Below are 5,796 nucleotides of genomic sequence, written 5' to 3'. Positions count from 1 at the left end.
GCTATAATGGCTTCATGATGAACTATGATATGCAAGGGATGAACAAGACTATTCCCGAGCTCTTCGCGTTGCTAAAGGTTGCGGATGCAGAAATCAAAAAGAGCATCAAGTGTTGATGGTCAACAAGACCACCAGTTTCAAGAAAAAGGGCAAAGGGAAGAAGGGGAACTTCAAGAAGAACGACAAACAGGTTGCTGCTCAAGAGAAGAAACCCAAGTCTGGACCTAAGCCTGAAACTGAGTGCTTCTACTGCAAAGGGACTGATCACTGGAAGTGGAACTGCCCCAAGTATTTGGTGGATAAGAAGGATGGCAAAGTGAAAGGTATATTTGATATACATGTTATTGATGTGTACCTTACTAATGCTCGTAGTAGCGCATGGGTATTTGATACTGGTTCTGTTGCTCATATTTGCAACTCAAAACAGGGGCTACAGATTAAACAAAGATTGGCTAAGGACGAGGTGACGATGCGCGTGGGAAATGGTTCCAAGGTCGATTTGATCGCTGTGGGCACACTACCTCTATATCTACCATCGGGATTAGTTTTAGACCTGAATAATTGTTATTTGGTGCCAGTGTTAAGCATGAACATTATATCTGGATCTTGTTTGATGCGAGACGGTTATTCATTTAAATCAGAGAATAATGGTTGTTCTATTTATATGAGTAATATCTTTTATGGTCATGCACCCTTGATGAGTGGTCTATTTTTGTTGAATCTCGATAGTGATGGTACACATATTCATAGTATCGAAGCCGAAAGATGCAAAGTTGATAATCATAGTGCAACTTATTTGTGGCACTGCCGTTTGGGTCATATCGGTATAAAGCACATGAAGAAACTACATGCTGATGGACTTTTGGAATAACTTGATTATGAATCATTTGGTGCTTGTGAACCGTGCCTCATGGGCAAGATGACTAAAACTCCGTTCTCTGGAACAATGGAATGAGCTACTGATTTGTTGGAAATAATACATACCGATGTATGCGATCCAATGAGTGTTGAGGCTCGTGGTGAGTATCGTTCTTTCTTACCTTCACAGATGATTTGAGCAGATATGGTTATATCTACTTGATGAAACATAAGTCTGAAACATTTGAAAAGTTCAAAGAATTTCAGAGTGATGTGGAAAATCATCGTAACAAGAAAATAAAGTTTCTATGATGTGATCATGGAGGAGAATATTTGAGTTATGAGTTTGGTCTTCATTTGAAACAACATGGGATAGTTTCACAGTTAACGCCACCGGGAACACCACAATGAAATGGTGTGTCCGAACGTCATAATCATACTTTATTGGATATGGTGCAATCTATGATGTCTCTTACTGATTTACCGCTATCATTTTGGGGTTATGCTTTAGAGACGGTTGCATTCACTTTAAATAGGGCACCATCAAAATCCGTTGAGACGACGCTTGATGAACTGTGGTTTGGCAAGAAACCAAAGTTGTCATTTCTTAAAGTTTGGGGCTGCGATGCTTATGTTAACAAACTTCAACCTGATACGCTCGAACCTAAATCGGAGAAGTGCGCCTTCATAGGATACCCAAAGGAAACTGTTGGGTACACCTTCTATCACAGATCCGAAGGCAAAATCTTTGTTGCTAAGAATGGATCCTTTCTAGAGAAGGAGTTTCTCTCGAAAGAAGTGAGTGGGAGGAAAGTAGAACTTGATGAGGTAATTGTACCTTCTCCATTATTGGAAAGTAGTTCATCACAGAAGTCTGTTCCCGTGATTCCTACACCACTTAGTGAGGAAGCTAATGATGATGATCATGAAGCTTTAGATCAAGTTACTACCGAACCTCGTAGGTCTTCCAGAGTAAGATCCACACCAGAGTGGTACGGCAATCCTGTTCTAGAAGTCATGTTACTAGACCATGATGAACCTACAAACTATGAGGAAGCGATGATGAGCTTAGATTCCGCAAAATGGGTTGAAGCCATGAAATCTGAGATGGGATCCATGTATGAGAACAAAGTGTGGACTTTAGTGGACTTGCCCGATGATCGGAAAGCCATAGAAAATAAATGGATCTTTAAGAAGAAGACCGACGCAGACGGTAATGTTACTGTTTACAATGGTCTACTTGTCACAAAAGGTTTTCAACAAGTTCAAGGAGTTGACTACGATGAGACTTTCTCACCCGTAGCGATGCTTAAGCCTGTCCGAATCATGTTAGCAATTGCTGCATTTTATGATTATGAAATTTGGCAAATGGATGTCAAAACTGCATTCCTGAATGGATTTCTGGAAGAAGAGTTGTATATGATGCAACCAGAAGGTTTTGTCGATCCAAAGGGTGCTAATAAAGTGTGCAAGCTCAGCGATCCATTTCTGGACTGGTGCAAGCCTCTCGGAGTTGGAATAAATGCTTTGATAGTGTGATCAAAGCATATGGTTTTATACAGACTTTTGGAGAAGCCTGTATTTACAAGAAAGTGAGTGGGAGCTCTATAGCATTTCTGATATTATATGTGGATGACATATTGCTGATTGGAAATGATATAGAATTTCTAGATAGCATAAAGGGATACCTGAATAGAGTTTTTCTATGAAAGACCTCGGAGAAGCTGCTTACATTTTGGGTATCAAGATCTATAGAGATAGATCAAGATGCTTAATTGGACTTTCACAAAGCACATACCTTGATAAAGTTTTGAAGAAGTTCAAAATGGATCTGTCAAAGAAAGGGTTCTTGACTGTGTTACAAGGTGTGAAGTTGAGTCAGACTCAATGCCCGACCACTGCAGAAGATAGAGAGAAAATGAAAGTCATTCCCTATGCTTCAGCCATAGGTTTTATCATGTATGCAATGTTGTGTACCAGACCTGATGTGTGCCTTGCTATAAGCATAGCAGGGAGCTACCAAAGTAATCCCGGAGTGGAGCACTGTACAACGGTCAAGAACATCCTGAAATACCTAAAAAGGACTAAGGATATGTTTCTCGTTTATGGAGGTGAAAAAGAGCTCGTCGTAAACGGTTACGTCGATGCAAGCTTTGACACTGATCCGGATGACTCTAAGTCGCAAACCGGATACATATTTTTATTGAATAGAGGAGCTGTCAGTTGGTGCAGTTCCAAGCAGAGCGTCGTGGCGGGATCTACGTGTGAAGCGGAGTACATTGCTGCTTCGGAAGCAGCAAATGAAGGAGTTTGGATGAAGGAGTTCATATCCGATCTAGGTATCATACCTAGTGCATCGTGTCTAATGAAAATATTTTGTCATAATACTGGTGCAATTGCCTTGGCAAAGGAATCCAGATTTCACAAGAGAACGAAGCACATCAAGAGATGCTTCAATTCCATCTATCGTCAAGTGTCGGAAGGGGACATAGAGATTTGCAAGGTACATACAGATTTGAATGTTGCAGACCCGTTGACTAAGCCTCTTCCACGAGCAAAAGTTGATCAGCACCAAAGCTCCATGGGTGTTAGAATCATTACTATGTAATCTAGATTATTGAACTAGCGCAAGTGGGAGACTGAAGGAAATATGCCCTAGAGGCAATAATAAAGTTATTATTTATTTCCTTAGTTCATGATAAATGTTTATTATTCATGCTAGAATTGTATTAACCGGAAACTTAGTACATGTGTGAATACATAGACAAAACATATAGTCCCAGGTATTCCTCTACTTGACTAGCTCGTTAATAAAAGATGGTTATGTTTCCTCACCATAGACATGTGTTGTCATTTCATGAACCGGATCACATCATTAGGAGAATGATGTGATGAACATGACCCATCCGTTAGCTTAGCATTATGATTGTGTCAGTTTCATTGCTACTGCTCTCTTCATGACTTATACAAGTTCCTTAGACTATGAGATTATGCTACTCCCGAATACCAGAGGAACACTTTGTGTGCTACCAAATGTCACAACGTAAAAGGGTGATTATAAAGGTGCTCTACATGTGTCTCCAAAGGTGTTTGTTGGGTTGGCATAGATCGAGATTAGGATTGTCACTCCATGTTTCGGAGAGGTATCTCTGGGCCCTCTCGGTAATACTCAACACTATAAGCCTTGCAAGCATTGTGACTAATGAGTTAGTTGAGGGATGAAGTATTAAAGAACGAGTAAAGATACTTGCCGGTAACGAGATTGAACTAGGTATAATGATACGAACGATCGAATCTTGGGCAAGTAACATACCGATGAGAAAGGGAACAATATATGTTGTATGCGGTTTGACCGATAAAGATCTTCGTAGAATATGTAGGAACCAATATGAGCATCCAGGTTCCGCTATTGGTTATTGACCGGAGACGTGTCTCGGTCATGTCTACATAGTTCTCGAACCCGTAGGGTCCGCACGCTTAACGTTCGATGACGATAGGTATTATGAGTTTATGTGATATGATTTACCGAAGATTGTTCGGAGTCCCGGATGTGATCAAGGACATCACGAGGAGTCTCGAAATGGTCGATACATAAAGATTGATATAACCGACGACTATATTCGGACACTGGAAGTGTTCCAGAGAAGTTTCGGATAAAATCGGAGTGCCGAAGGGTTATCGGAAACCCCGGGGGAACTAATGGGCCTCGATGGGCCTTAGTGGAGAGAGAGAGGGGCGGCCAGGGTAGGCCGCGCACCCCTCCCCCTTGAGTTCGAATAGGACAAGGAAGGGGGGTGTGCCCCCCTTTCCTTCCCCCTCTCCCTCTCCTTCCTTCCCCCTCTCTCCCTTTAGGTGGAAACCTACTAGGAGTTGGAGTCCTAGTAGGATTCCCCTCTTGTGGGCGCGCCAAGGAGTGCCGGCCGGCCTCCCCTTTCCTCCTTTATATACGGGGGAGGGGGCACCCCATAGACACACAAGTTGATCTTTTAGCCGTGTGCGGTGCCCCCCTCCACAATTACACACCTCGGTCATACCGTCGTAGCGCTTAGGCGAAGCCCTGCGCCGGTAACTTCATCATCACCGTTACCATGTCGTAGTGCTGACGGAACTCTCCCTCGGCCTCAGCTGTATCTAGAGTTCGAGGGACGTCACCGAGCTGAACGTGTGCAGATCGCGGAGGTGCCGTGCGTTTGGTACATGATCGGTTGGATCGCAAAGACGTTCTACTACATCAACCGTGTTACATAAACCTTCCGCTTTCGGTCTACGAGGGTACGTGGACACACTATTCCCCCGTTGCTATGCATCACCTAGAGAGATCTTGCATGATCGTAGGATTTTTTTTGAAATTACTGCGTTCCCCAAGACCAGCAGGGTGTCGGAACGTGCTCCCGATTGGTTTTCGGTGGCTACAGAGGCTTGCGGCAGCGGAACTTCCGATCTAGGTTCTCCGTGAGGGTTTTTGGAACATTTGAGAATTTATAGGGCGAAGAGGGGGTGCAGGAGGCCACCAAGGTGGGCACAACCCACCATGGCGCGTGCCCCCCTCGGGGCACCCCCAGGTGCTGCTCTAGCCCATTGGTAGTCTTCTGGTCCATAAAAAATCCACAAAAAGTTTCGCGGTGTTTGGAGAACTTTCATTTCTGCACAAAAAACAACACCAAGGTAGTTCTGCTGAAAACAACGTCAGTCCGAGTTAGTTCCATGCAAATCATGCCAAAACCATATAAAATTATTGTAAACATGGCATGAATACTTCATAAATTATAGATACGTTGGAGACGTATCATCATCCCCAAGCTTAATTCCTACTCGTCCTCGAGTAGGTAAATGATAAAAGAAATAATTTATGAAGTGTGAATGCTAGCAAAGTGCATAAGTTTGATCAATGATAATTTCAATCACTTTCCCTAGCATCATAACAACAGCTCTTTCTCA

The sequence above is a fragment of the Triticum aestivum genome, chromosome 5B, assembly GCF_018294505.1.
Source record: "Triticum aestivum cultivar Chinese Spring chromosome 5B, IWGSC CS RefSeq v2.1, whole genome shotgun sequence".
Taxonomy (NCBI): Eukaryota; Viridiplantae; Streptophyta; class Magnoliopsida; order Poales; family Poaceae; genus Triticum; species Triticum aestivum.
Note: the sequence above shows the minus strand (reverse complement) of the source record.